Source organism: Onychostruthus taczanowskii, unplaced genomic scaffold (genome assembly GCF_017590055.1).
Source record: "Onychostruthus taczanowskii isolate IOZ18803 unplaced genomic scaffold, ASM1759005v1 scaffold69, whole genome shotgun sequence".
NCBI lineage: Eukaryota > Metazoa > Chordata > Aves > Passeriformes > Passeridae > Onychostruthus > Onychostruthus taczanowskii.
In genome coordinates, this window is record NW_024504676.1 from 3,789,860 (window position 1) to 3,804,653 (window position 14,794).

Sequence of the window (14,794 nt, forward strand, 5' to 3'; positions counted from 1 at the left end):
ATTGCACATTCAGTATTTTGTACCAAACACTTTTTACACTCTTCCCATTTAATTTCAATTCTGTTTTCTCTTTAAAAACTTCACAGAGAAAACAATGATACTTTAATGGCACAGAAGGAGGAATGGAGAAGAAGGAGCCTTCTCTCTTAGTTTTTTGTTGTTTATGTGTGTTACTGATGAAGGCAAATGTGTGAGTGTCAGTGTCTCTCTCTCTGCACAGTGGTGTTGAGCAAATGCCTCAAATCTGAATTATTTGGGGGTAGCTGATGGGAAGGGTCGTGGGCAGGGCTGAAGAGAGGCAAATAATGAAAGCTGGAGCTGGGAGCAACCGAGAGAAGGGGGCTGCAGCTGTCCTAGTTCTGTCCCCTGCCTTTTTGTTCTTATTTTATTTTTGCCAATTCAATAGCAGAGCACAGGAGCAGATACCGAGTGTGATTTAAGGGGGCTAGCTGCCTTCTGCTTGCAAGAGGACCTCAAGCCTTCTGGGCTTTTTTGTGCTCTCATTTCATGCTAGTCATGCTGTTCTCAGTGATCAGCCTTGCCTGCCCCCATTTTCTCAGGTTTATACAGCTGCTCTGTCTGAGTTTTCCTGCATTGCTGGAGATGTTTCCCTCACTTCTCTGTGTGTTTAGGGCCACGAATATTGGAACATAAAATCTTCCTGTGCTGTTTTCTTTGTCATTGTTATGCCATGATCAGTTTGTGTTCTGAGAACACTTATGGTTATCAATAATGTTCATGAGTAGGTCAAACCTCTGCCATAAGAAGGCTTATGAGATCCGAGGAGCGAGGCAGAAGGTGAGGTGCCAGCAATTCAGCGTAAGGAGCTATGGCTTGAGTCTAGGCTGTGCTGCCATACTGCATCTGCTTGGCTGGTCCTTGTCCTGTGTGATGCCTTTGTTGTTTCCCCTGAGCATCTGAGTTGATTGAACAGGAGTGAGTCACTGCATATAAGAAGACTTATTTTATGAGATCCGAGGAGCGAGGCAGAAGGTGAGGGGCCAGCAATTCAGCGTAAGGAGCTATGGCTTGAGTCCAGGCTGTGCTGCCATACTGCATCTGCTTGGCTGGTCCTTGTCCTGTTTGATGCCTTTGTTGTTTCCCCTGAGCATCTGAGTTGATTGAACTGAGTTGATTGAACCTAGTCCAGACACTGCAGTGTTTCTGGGTTACTAGTGCTGCATTTCTGAGCTTTCTGCCAGGGAATGGAGTTGTTCTGAAGTCTCTTAGGTAGAATGATCACAGTAAGGTCACCCATTCATGCCTTTGACCTGTTACTTTTCCCTTGGTATGATATTGTTGTTATTTCCAAAAACACTGTTTTCTTAGAAAAATTGCAGGTCAGTTCTTAAAAAAAATTAAAAAGTTGTCTTTGCTGGAAATTGGCATTTGGGTGAAGGTTACGTTTATCCTTGTGCATGTGGTATGGGTTGTAAGCAAAGTTTATCCTGCCATTTTCCAGAAGGAGCCACAAAGCAGTTTAAAACATGGATTTCTGTGTTGCTCTGGGGAGTACATTTACTTTGATCCAAATTGCTACTCAGATTTAACAACAGTGTAGGCAAAGTAAGGGAGCATAATATTAATCCTGTCTAGTTGACCCTGTGTAGTTCAGCTGTTCCTAACACGTGCCACTTAGTTGATGGGTCTGAAATATAAGGTGCAGAGATGCTACTGTCTAGATGATGATTTCCATCTTGATGGTAAGAGATGTCCATCCTTCTCCATTTCTATTAGAAAAAGCTGACTGTGGTGATTTGCTTAACTTGGGTATTTAATGAGTGCCTGAAGCTGGGCTGGATGGAATCAAACTTAGTGTCGGTGAGGAGTGCATGGGAGGCCCATAGTGCATGTCACTTTCTGCAGCTCTGGTGCTACTTGGGTTAAAGAAAACTCTGCTTATACTTCTGTAGAGCTACTAAAAGCTGGTTTCAAGTTGGATCTATTTCTCTTTTTTTTCCTAGTCCAGAGCCTGGTCCTATGCTGCTAGTGGTATGAAGGGAGATGCCTTTTGTTTTGCATGTATACCTTGACGAGTTGTTGGTGGTCCTTTAAATCTCCTTTAAGTCAGGTAGCATAGCTGCTGCTGGCAAGGTTAGCAGCTCAACAAGCTTCCTTTAGCTGGCTTTTGACCCTCAGTGTGGCGTAGCGCTTGCCTCTATCTCAGACTGCAGGTAATGATTACCCAAACTCAGCCAGAGACCTCAAATAAGGCAGAATCTTGACCACAGGAACTTCCTTAGGAAAGGCCAGAGGACGCTGGTAACATCTACAGCTGAAGGACAATGCATAGTGTGAAACCTTGCCAGTTCCTCTTTTCCCTGTGCTTTCTTGCTGTTTGTCACTTGTTCAGAATCAGGCCTCTCTCCTAGACCTTCTTGTCTATTCCCACACCCAGTCTGAGAACTGGAGATGAGCAGCGAAGCATCGTGTCAGCCCAAGGTTGTACTGAATAGAGGAACTGAGGGGATGCTTTCCTTAACCTTTCCTCTCATTACATGTGTTTGTGATGTACCAGTCAACCACTGGGTGTCTCTGGGCCCTGCACAGCTCAAGGCAGCGCCTCGTCCCTGGAAAGCTGGCGCTGGTTACACTTGTTTTGCTTTGTGGCTGCAGTTTTTGTTCTTGCTTTGAAGGGCATCGTGTTCCTTTCATCATGTTCTTTCTTCCTTCCTGTCTTCTGTCCACCCAGAATGTGTCTTGCCCACCCCTGACCATGGAGCGGGGTGCACGCTGTGGTGAGGCAGCACCCTGGATTGCCATTAGTTCCTGTTCAGAGGCCAGCAAATTCTCCAGCCTGATTTTGCTGTATTGCTGTTTCTGAACACCTCTTACTGCGCTGGGCTGTGTGGATGTCTAGAAGAGGAGAATGTTAGCACGGCAGCTTTGCTACATTTCCCTTTTCCCCTTAGTTGTGACACATTTACTCTGGCATGCACACCCAAGTAGATAAATAATCTGTCTCTCAATAGGGCTCTGCTAGCCACAGTATATTCTTCAATTCTGTGGAACAAGTTAATTTTTCATTATGATGCTGAAAGGTAGAAGACAGACTATTCTCTACTTTAAGAATGCAGTGATAAAAGGTAAAGCTTTCATTAAACATGCCTGGCAGAACTTATATACATAAGTATCTGGACTGTAGCTAATATCTTTTGAAAGACAAGGGAAGAACACAGCTTTGTAATAGCCAGCATTTTATATTTGGATGGTTAATCAGCAGTACAGAAAAATAATTGAATTATTTCTTTCAAAGACTTCGTGCGGAAAAAATTCCAAAATATTAATGTCTGTTGCTGTAGTGTAGTTCTTCTCTTTTTTTCCATCTTAGAGCCATCTAGGGTTGATATCACTGTGGTTTGCAGGTGATGGTATCCATGTTTCAGCTCTTGTTGCTGGTGAAACAGCTGACCTGTACCTGCAGCTCTTTCCTGCTGACTTGGCTTTGAGTTGGTACCTGGTTATGCTGAATGGTGCTTTGTCATTAAATAGATAAATTCACCAGCAGTGGGATGCATTGTTTTGTTCCAGCACTTGCTTAGGTGCCCTTTGCACAAATGATGAGGTAGAATTTTGCTGGTCTCAAGCTGGGATTTGAGCCTGCCTGAGATGGGTATTGGTAAATTTTGGAGATGATCAGGATATTACTCAGTCCTTTGCTGCGGGATGTCTGGCAGAACAAGTGCTGGACCTGGGATTAACTGATTTTATAGATTTTGAGCAGTCATGGAAGTAAGATGAGCAAAGGTGGGTATGTTGTGTTCAGGACTGAATTATAGGAGTTACATTTTTTTCTGAATTGGTTTGATGGCAGCACTCAAGTACTGCAGTGGATAGAAGAAACGCACTGCACATAAGCTGCTGGTAATAACTTGCTATAGCATTCAGAGCAGCATGATTTACAGTTGTATGGGAGCTGAAAGTTCTAACTGTACAGACAGAAAATAACTCTGGTCAGCTGCTTGTGTACAGGGCTTAGCCTTGCAATATGAACTAGAGCTCTGTCTATAAATTAAGCACTTAGTTGCCAAAGATTCATTACCAGCTTGGTTACAAGCGGGGCTTAGCCTTGCAACAACATGAACTAGAGCTCTGTCTATAAATTAAGCACTTAGTTGCCAAAGATTCATTACCAGCTTGGTTACAAGCTGCTGTGTAGAGACAGCCATAGTTTTTGGCTTGGATAAACACCCCACTTCTGGATATGTGAGAGGTGTGGTTCAGTGCTTGCCCAGATCATCTGGATGTAGGATAGCGGTTCACAGTTTGTGGCAGAAGACCAGGAGCTGGGAATCAGGACAGTGCTGTAGTTTCCATTTCCATTCCTCTTTTGACTATGGAGTCAAAAGAGGATGTCTGACCAAATAGGATGGGCTACCCAGGACTTCTGGAACAGTCAGGGTTGAAAACCATAAATCCAGTAATTGTATTGCAATTAAAAAAAATATGTTTATAAATCTGCCCCTTGTCTTGCCTTGGAAACTCTCAATGCTCAACCACGTGCAGGCACAAATACGAGTTACAGATCTGACACTGGTTTCTCTTTGTTCCTCTTCCATTTTCAGTGTATAGAAGTCATTTCACTTCCATGGAGGCAGAAGCTTGTGTTTTATTGGCACCAATCCATGTGGCTGTGTGCAGCTGTATTTATTGAAGTGAAGGGTCATGCTGCTGTATTTTCCTGTTACCAGTGTGTTTCAAAGAAAGGACCAATTTGCTTTTGGAAGGTGCTATATAAACTTTTTTGTTTAAGTAGTTGAAATTGATGCATAATGAGAGAGAATGTTTATCATAAAAACAAAACATTCCTTGTATCACTTGCCATACACATGGTAACGGAGAAGGAGCTGAGTGGAACAGGTTCACGTGAATGTAACATGAATGAATTGCTGTTGCTGAGGTGGTGAAAAAAGGGGAACTGGGCAGAACTTTTCAAAGAACAAAGTAAATATCCTGTATCATTTATGCTCTTGTAGTCTGGATCTCCATTCAGCAAAGTACTGACAAATCCCTGTTCAGCTAAGCATTCAGAGGTACATTTCCAAAGGTTTTCAAGTCTGTGAAGGCACTGAGAGCAGCACTTCAAAGGGCTTTCAAAGTGTATTTGTTCTAGATACCTTGTACCTAAAAGGTCCGTGGAGAATTTCTTCCTTAGTCCTTGTTAGTCCCTTTCCTTGGCTCTGAGATCTGTCTTGCATGGGTCTGTCTTAGCCAAGGCAGAGCAGCATGTGCCAACGAATTTCTCTGAAGTGAGGTTTTTATGATCTCACAGATCAAAAAAAAGGAATGATGGGGAGCAGAACCAAGCAGAACAGGGTTGTTAGTAAGGCCAAGCTCACAGGTAAGACAGGATGCCAAGCCCAGTGCTCCCTGTGGGCAGCAGCTCAGGAGCTTGCGCTGGGCTGGAGGGGCTGCTTTGCTTCGCGCAGGCATTCTGTGTGAAAGACACTGCAGAGATTTGAAGGTGTCACAGCGATTACCTAAGTGGGAACTTGAATGACAAAACGCTCCCGTTGCGCTGCTTAGGCTTGGCAGAAGGAGAGGTGTCGGGGCGCTGCTGCTGCTGCGGCGCGGTTCCGAGCTGTGGGAGTTTGTGGCAGAGCGAGCAGGTGTGAACACTCCAGATCATGACTAAGTGACGTCTCGGCTGATGAAAGAGTGCTGCTTTGTTCCTTTCCCTTCCATGTTTTCTTCCAAATGTAATTTGCCTCCATTATGTATTTTTCTCTCTTATTTACGGTTACTGATGGCTTGTGGTTTTGTCAGCCTATTCCTGCTGCAGGCGTGGAAACGAGGGAAAGTCTTTGCTCCGTTGGTTATCAGGGGCCCCGTAAGTGTTGAGGCACTGCACAAGAAAAGAAAGCTCTTGGTCTGGGGAATATGTCCTCTGAATGGAAGAAGATTGGCAGGGACTGTCTCTAGCATACCTGGAGTTGGGAATGGAATCCATGTCTCCCGAGTGCTTAATCCAGCTTCCCAGGTTCTAACAGGCACGTAGTCTTGTGTGGCAGTCTTTGCTGGCTTGCTGCTTTTTATTTTTTTTATGTTATATATTTTAGCTGGGCTCTCTGGAAATAACTCTTATGTTGTGGCAATTTCAGCTGGGAAATTTTACAACGTGGGTATGCAAGTAAATGGAATGAAAATCTTTAAGACCTGAGGTTCCTAGTAGAAGCTGGGATTCTCTTCCTGATGCTTGTGGATTGACATAAAGTCTGGAGGAGGTAGGCTTGCAAATGACTAACTTAGGTTTCCAAAATTGCCCCAGGCTGCAGATTTGACTGTTTTTAAAAAATGTGTTTCAGTATTGAATTCCCATACAGAGCGGCCATTAATGCAGCTGGCTTCTATTTTCCTTATGCCAGGGAAAAGCAGAAAAGAGTAGGATGAGGAAGACCAAGGATTTTTCTTGCCCTTTTGGCCTGCAACCATTTATTTTGTCAAGTACCAACTCATTTCTTAATCTATGTAGGTTTACTGACTGTTCCTCAAGGCACTGGATCAGGGTATTTGGAGCAGCTGGCACGAGTCATAAGGAATAGAAGCTCCTTCATTACACCTGCAATTGGGATTTCCCACTGCCTCTCAAAGGTATGTTTGTATACAGAAACAGGAGAGGTTTGACTTCTGGGTAAACAGAACTATACTTATTAGGTGAATTTTTTTAGTCATTCTTATTTTCCTCATCTGAAAATATCTGCATAAAACCAACCACTTGCTTTTTTTTGAATGTACTGAATTTATGTGGCAAGGTTTGGCTACTTGTGGGAGGCTACAGGGGTGACTTCTGTGAGATGCTGCCAGAAGGTTCCTCCATGTCCAACAGGGCTAATGCCAGCTGGCTCCAGGATGGACTAGCCAAAACCAGCTGGCCCAAACTGGCCAAAGGGGTATTCCAGACCATGTGATGTCTGCTCAGCAATAAAAGCTAAGAGAAAGGAGAAGCAGGGTGGCATTTGTTACTATGACAATTGTCTTCTGGAGAAACCTCTACATATGTTGGAGCCCTGCTTCCTGGGAAGTGGCCGAATATTTCCTGCTAATGTGAAGGAGGAAAAGAACTTTTATATTCCTTTGCTTCCATGCACAGCTTTTGTTTTTGCTTTATTAAGCTGCCTTTATTACCCATAGTTTTTAAAAATCTTATTTTCTTCTCCTTGAGTCCTGTTGAGGAGGGAAGTGATGGGGTAACTTGGTAGGCACCTGGTATCAACCCACCTGACTGAGAATTTTAGGCTTTAATAGACAGATGTTCTTATTCAAGTGTGCAATTTAAGAAGCACTCTGTATGCTGGATCTATCTGTTGTGCAAAGTCTGTCCTGTAAACAGTGAGGGCTCTTGAAAACGTGAACTTTAAACGTGGAAATAAGAACCCGATTTTCAGTTAATAACACCCAATGCTATATGTGTGAGCAAAAACCTGCTCACAAACACATGTATATATACTGTATACTATTAACCTGAAGTTTTGGGTGGGAAAGTGTTTATTAATGTTCATTCTTTTGTCTAGTCAGAGTGCACTCAGAATGCACTAGCATTTGCTTTAAAGCCTTTTTTGGCAGCATTTCCTGTAAAGAACCTAAGCGGTGTATCTGGCTGGAGGACAGGGCACTTCACATTACTATAAAATAAATTAGTAAATTAGCCAAAATATTGCCTAGTTCTGCAAATAAAACAGTGGACTGGTGGTCAAAGATTTATCTTTATTCAGCCTGACTTCCACTTACTGTGCCTGCTTATTTCTAACCTGAATTTGTCCCCTAAATGTGTTGCAAAACCAAGTACTTCTACATCATAAAAATAAAATTAATTCAGATTCCACTTGCATGAAACAGTTAAAATATACTACTTGGTATAGCTTCTTTCAGTGTTTTTTCACAAGCATTTTGGAAATGATACCAAACCTTTTGTGTGTTGGGGGTTTTGAGCAGATACCTACATTATGGCAATTGAGACAAGATTTCTTTGGGTTCAGGTTGGCTTGAATTGTTTCCTGCAGAGCATCTTGCACCTCCCAAGTATGTAGTACTGGCCCTTTGTAACAAATGCAGTGTGAATTCAACTATGGGCTACTGTGTGTGCGCTGATGTTGGACAGTGAAATTGCACTACGAGTATGTTTTTTGAAGCTAATTCTTCTAGTTATCCCACCTTACTGCACTAGAATAATGGAGTGGCTTCAGAGTATTTGATTCATTTTTGGATAGAACTAAACTGGAAGCTCTGTTCCAGGGGCACGTATGGCACTAGTCTGGTCCAAGTGCTGCATCCCAAACTGTGAATGATGTGGATCATGGGGTCCTTGAGGGCTGCTTCTTTGCTTTACAGGTTTATTCCTAGACAGCTTACTTCTCTTTCTGGTTGATGAGAATAATTTGTGTAAGGTTGGTGGTGCTCATGGGGGCTGGGAGGACATTCTGAACAAGAAGTGTGTGGAGCAAAAGTGGATTTGTGCTTCCATACATACCTAAAAACAAGGATGGTTGAGGATTTGAAAGCTGAGTACAGCCTTGGTCTGCCATAGCAGTGGCTGTGAGATGGAGCTCAGGATCCCGAGTGGAGGAAGTAAAACAAAAAACAGGATCACATTCCTGGACTTGAAATGAAGATGTTTCTGGGGCTAAACAGGGTTTTGATTACATACACTGAGCAACCAGAGAAGATTACATTGAAAACCAAAATTGCAAAATCTTCTAATGTGTTTGTATTTGTGTCTAGTTCATAGTTTTCTAGGGAGTGCTGTTCTTTTACTACTTTCTGCCAAAGAATCCTGTTAGGGCTTGGGACAAAAGATGTGCTTTATTGGGGTCAGATGCATGTGAAAGAGGGTGCTGGCTCTGGCTGTTGCTAGGCTACACTTGTGTGCTCACATAGAAAAAGAAATTTTTATATGTTGGGAGTGTCAAAGTATTTCACTTGGTGCATGATGTCAGTCAATGCTGTTGTGTAATGAGTAGATGTGGTTAATTTTTCGTGTGATTGGCAGTAGTTGAATTTGCTTCCAAGTTAGTCTAATGCCTGGTAATTGAGTGCAATAAAAATACTTCCTAGAACCGTTATTTTTAAGTAATTAATAGGTGTTTCTGAATCTGTGCTTTAAAGGGAGACCCTGCTTCTCACAAACCAAGAAAGTTTGTTGATATTCAAGGATTGTTTCCTTGAGGAATGCATTCTGATAAGCAAAAAATCAGGCAAAGGGTGCAAGAAACGTGTATGAAAAAAAGAATAGTCATTACTCAAGCGCAAGCAGGAAATACACAGGAGATGGAAGCAGGGTCATGCCACTTGGAATTAATATAGAGAGGTTGTCAGAGTAAGTAGAAATGAGACAAGGAAGGCCAAGGTCCATTTGGAATTAAATTTGGCCAAGGATGTCAAGGACAACAAGAAGGGCTTCTTCAAATACATCAATAACGAGAAAAACTAAGGATAATGTGAGCCTGTTGCTAAGTGGAGGAGGGACCCTGGTTGCAGAGGACGTAGAGAAGGCAGAGATACTGAACACTTTCTTTGTATCAGTCTTCACTGACAAGATCAGCCCTCAGGAATCTCTGACCCAGACACCAGAGTTAAGGGAATGCTGGAAGGAACACTTTCCTATGGTCAAAGAGGATTGGGTCAGAGAACAGCTAGGCAAACTTTACATTCACAACTCCATGGGCCCTGGTGGGATGCATCCATGAGTCCTGAGAGGGTCAGAGGGTACCATACCCAGGCTGCTCATGATCATCCTTGAAAGCTTGTGGAGATCAGGAAAGGTGTCTGAGGACTGCGAGAAACCAATGTCATGCCCAGCCTTCAGAAAGGGCATGGAGGACCCATGGAGCTACTGGCCAATCAGCCTTAGCTCAGTCCCTGGAAAGGTGATGGAGCCCCTCATTCTGGAAGCCATTGCTGTCCACATGGATGGCAAGAACGTGATCAGGAGCAGACAGCATGGATTCCATGCTTATCCAACCTGATTGCCTTTTAGAATGAAACAGCTACCTGGATGGATGAGGGGAGGGCTGTGGATACTGTCTGCCTTGACTTCAGGAAGGCTTTCAGCACTGTTTAGGAGGATCTTGTGAGAGACAAACTCAGTAAGTGTGGCCTGGATGAGTGGACAGTGAGGTGGGTTGAAAACTGGCTGAACAGCAGATCCCAGAGGGTCTGGTTGGAGCCCTGTCACTTGTGGTGTCCCCCAAGGATGAATACTTGGTCCAGTATTGTTTAACTTAATTCACCAATGACTTGATGAAGGGGTAGAAGAGCTTCCTCAGCAAGTTCCCTGCAGACACAAAACTGGGATGGTGCAACCCTTCAGAAGGACACTGACAGGGACCTTCTGAAATTCAACAAAGGCAGGTGCAGGGTCCTGCATGTGAGAGGAATAATCCCCTGCAGCAGCACAGGCTGGTGGGCAAGCAGGTCAGTGGACAAGGACCTGGAGGTTGTGGTGGACAACAAGCTGTCCATGACCCTTATAACTAAGAGGACCAATGGTACCCTGGGGTGCATTAGAAGAGCATTGTGCCAGCAGGTCGAGGGAGGTGCTCCTGCCCCTCTGTTCTGCTTGCGATCCTGCCCCTGGTGAGGCACATCTGCAGTGCTGTGTCTGGTTCTGGGCTCCTCAGTACTCGAGAGACATGGAACTCCTGGAATGGATCGAGAGGAAGGCAGCAAAGATGACTGTGAGAGTGCACCATCTCTCTTAGGAAAGGCTGAGGGAGCTGGGGCTGTTCATCCTTAAGAACAGATGAGTGAGAGGAGACCTCATCAGTGCTTTATTAGTACCTGAAGGGAGGGTCTGGAGGATGGAGCCAGGCCCTTCTCAGTGGTGCCAACCAACAGGTCATAGAGCAACAGGCAGAAGCTGATGCACAGAAATTTTCAACTGAACATGAAGAAGAACTTTACTGTATGATTGACTGCATTGAAAGAGGTTGCCTAGAGAGGTTGTAGAGTCTCCCTAACTAGAGATACTCAAGAACTGTCTGGATACAATCCTATGCCACATGCTCTAGGGCACAGCTGGTTCAGCAGGGACATGGGACTAAATTATTCACTGTGGTACCTTCCAACCTTTACCCATTCTTTGATTGTGATTCTATGCAAATATCTTCATTCACACTCTGAAAATGAATAATACATTTTTTTCTGTGAATTTGCATTTCTTACGAGCTCCAGGAATTTAGGAATAGCGGCAATTGTGGATAAAGCAGATCTATTTTTATTAAAAGAAATATGAATTGGATGTCTCATTCAAAACTTTTAAAGTGTTTTATATAGAACGTGTCATTGTCTGTCCTAGCTTCAGTATGAATCAGCATCAGGATGTGGATTTTTAGTGTATATATGTATTCCTGCTATTTGTATCTCTATTCAGGAATTCAGAGTAAGGTGAGGGCCAGCTTGCATTCTTTTACCCCTGACAAAAAAATGGAACAATGCACAGAATGCAAAAAGGGTTTCAGTCTTGTCTCTGAATGTTCTTTCATCACATGTTATTGTCCTTGAACTTCTATTCTGTGCAATCCCTGGAATACTTCTTAGGATATTGAGGGGTAACTGAGCAGTCCTGCTTCCCTAATTCAAATGAGCTGCCCTGCTCTCAGTGCAAGTCTCTCGCTTACAGTGCACGGGGATAAATGGAATGTCTTGCAGATATTGTCCTGGTGTCTGTCCTGGGAGAAATCCAGGTGATTTTTCTGAGCAGTCTTATAGCACTTTTGTTTTTTGTTTCAGCCCTGTGTTGATGGGATTGTGAAAGGTACTGCACATTTAAGCTAAAAGCTACATCAAGGAATACTTATGGGTTATGCCACTTATGGAACAATATGGTTTGTCTTCTCTGGGCTTTTGTTCTGTTTGTAGGCTTGATGTCTGTCTGGAATCAGAACTTGTTATGCTGTGAGGGCAATAACGCAGGAGGCACAAAACCATTATGTAACATGGATTTCTGAGTCATAGAATGTTAGGGCTGGAATGGACCTTAAAGATCATCTACTCCCAGCCTGCCACTGCCATGGGCACTTCCCACTAGACCAGGTTGCTCAGAGCTCCATCCTGCTTGGCTTTGAACACTGCCAGGGCTGGGGCATTAATTCTTTCTCTGGGCAACCTGTTCCAGTGCCTCACCATCCTTGTAGTAAAGGATTTCTTCCTGATATCTAAGCTAAATTCCACCTCTCAATTTGTGCCCATTACTTTGTGTCCTGCCACTACAGCTCCTTCTCTGGCTTCCCTGTGGGCCCCTTTAGATACTGGAAGGTTGGTGTGAGGTCTCCACACAGCCTTCCCTTCTCCACGCTGAACAGCCCCAACCTAGCTCCTTACAAGGGGTCTTGTCTTACAAGGTGGTGTTGGAGCTTCACCATAGCTGCACATCCATTCCTTTCCTGCTGCTTCTAAATCAGATGGTGTTTTCTTGCTCTCAGTAATACAGTTTGGTTTTTAAATTCCCCTGCTGCAAGGCTAAAGCTCTGAGCTGTGGAAACTATGGTGTGTCTCTTGTTCTTGCTTAATGCATCTAGACAACATAGAAAATAACACCCTGTCTAAGGAGTTGTGTATTGCTGCTCTTGAGCATCAAGGTTCTGCTTTTGCTTGTGGACTTAGCTGAACCCAGAGGTGACATCTAGAAGATATTTCTCAAAACTTTCGTCTGAGCACTGCAGTGCTGCTGTGTTTGCCATTGAAAGCTCCTGGGGAGGTAATGAAGGACTGTTAGAAGCATTAAGTGCTCTGTGGGATAACAGCAATACCTCGTGTGCTGATGAACATGTAAGCTAGAAGATCAAGTCCTTGCTTTCCCTGCATTTTAAAGGAGGGCAGGGAATCCCTGAGAAGTCCAGCATCATGAAGGAAAAAATTCCAGTCATTTCCCAATCACTTTTGTCTGTGCTTTTTGTGGGTTTTTGATTTAAAAAGATAGCAAGACTTTTTAAGGACACAATTTCTAAACTATAAATATCCTTGGTAAGTTAGAATTTTTGTCTTAAATTCAGTTTTGTCTAATTGCTGCCTTCTGGTATGATTAGAGGGAGAGTAAAATGACAGCTGTAGGAATTTTGCTGGAAGTGACATTTCAAGTGAATTTTGCCTGTGAGGATGGCTAAGAGCTTATCCTCATGCATTGCTTGAGAGATAATGGGACTGTCACAACATTCCTATCTACTGCCGTTTGTTTTCATTGTTTAATGTGCATGATCACTGGAGCTCATAATTAGAAAATAAGTTCCTTTTAGGAATATGCCTTATAAAGCAGAACTCAAAATTAGTATCATTATGAATACCACCGTGTGTATGACTCCAACAAATATGAGCACCTAGCCATTGTTTGCTTTTTTCCTTTGCAATCACCATATTATTCCCCTTGTGACCCTTAAATGTTGGCCTGATTTTGACTTCTGTAGGTAATTATCTAATACAATTCTTTTGGAATGGAAGCTGACCTCCAAGTTAATTTTGCTCTCTGAAGTGTTCAGCTTCTTAGGCAGATGTATATTTAAAGGCTTGGGTTCTTGCTCTAATGATTAAACTATTGGGGAATATTATATTGTACTCACAGAAATGAGCACGTTTACTCACTCCTTCTGACTAACCTCCTGTGATAAGATGAATTTCCAGATGCAGTGTTCTTGTGGCTTTTGTCCATCCTCTTTTGTTTAACCTGTCACAGTACTGATTTGTGCTTTGGTTGATGTTTGTGTAGGCCACAGTAGTAGTCTGATCTGTGCGTGTGACTGTGTTGGCTCACTGTTTTTGCGTGTGTATTTTGACTGCTGGAAATTCTCTTGGTACATGCATTCAAATCTCCTCTGTCTTGCAATTACTGTGTTGGCTCTTTTGATGAGAACCAAAGGTGTCCCATGGGGGAAGTTTTGGCAGAGGGCAGCTTTGGATGCCTGCACCAAGGCTGTTTGTAGCCTAATTCCCCTCATTTCCATTTGATGGCACAGTACCAGGCTTGTTCTAAGACTTTGATGGTCAATTAATTTGTTCTTTTCTGTTCTTGAATTGGAAGCTAATTGAGTAATTGTGAAGGGTGCCAGATTAAATTCTATTTTTGCTTGGAGTGCCAGTAAAAATGCCTTTCCCTCACCTATTTCCTTGAGAAACTACTCTTGAAAAAATGAGCTTCCATGATCATGCTTTTTGTGAGGTTGTCAGGTATATGCAGTTACCACATGCTGGTAAAGTTTGACTCTGGCAGCCAATTTTAATCAAATTTGTCAGAAGGTGGGGGTCCCATCTTTTCATTCAAGTTACCTCCTGGTGTCCTTTAGCTTGGTGGAAGAGCTGACCTTACTGCAGTGGTGACCGCGCAGAAAATCTAACAGGTGTCAGTGTCCTTGTATGTTTTGGACATGAGAGACTCAAAGTTTGACTCTCCTTGTGAACAGGTTTTGTGAGTGTATGGTATATGGCTATTTTCCCCCTTCTCTTCTTTCTTTTTTAAAAATATAGCCTGGCTATAGGGAAGAAGTCTGCAGCTGCAGTTACTTGAAACTCTAAAGCAACATTTTTGTCAGCATTTTAACTGTGTTTTCTTGCTGCAGTGGTAAAGATGAGTAATTTTTGATTGTGATCTGCTATAAAAGGGTGGAAAACATTTTTTTATTCAAAGCTTATGGCAGGATCAGTCTGTGTGCTTTAATTGAGGAAGCTTGTAACCTCGTTTGGTGAGTGGTGATGACTCTCTTGCACGGCCTGGAATAAAGTTCTCCCTCTTGCCTTGTGATAAACAGTGTTCTCTGATTTTCGTGGAAGTCAGCCACTACTTTGTTTTGGTTTTTTTTTTTTTCCCAGA

At 43.1% G+C, this 14,794-nt stretch overlaps 1 protein-coding gene across 4 annotated transcripts in view; it reads left to right on the plus strand.

Annotated features, from left to right (window-relative positions):
- TSPAN4 (tetraspanin 4) overlaps positions 1 to 14,794 on the plus strand; it is a 418,001-nt gene that overhangs the window by 13,662 nt on the left and 389,545 nt on the right. Inside the window, exon 2 of one of the 4 annotated variants that reach the window (XM_041421140.1) lies at positions 6,473 to 6,591. The exons of the other annotated variants lie outside the window; for them this stretch is intronic. The gene's annotated coding sequence lies outside the window, so the exon portion shown is untranslated. The remainder of the gene's footprint in view (positions 1 to 6,472; positions 6,592 to 14,794) is intronic. 4 annotated transcript variants of the gene reach the window in all.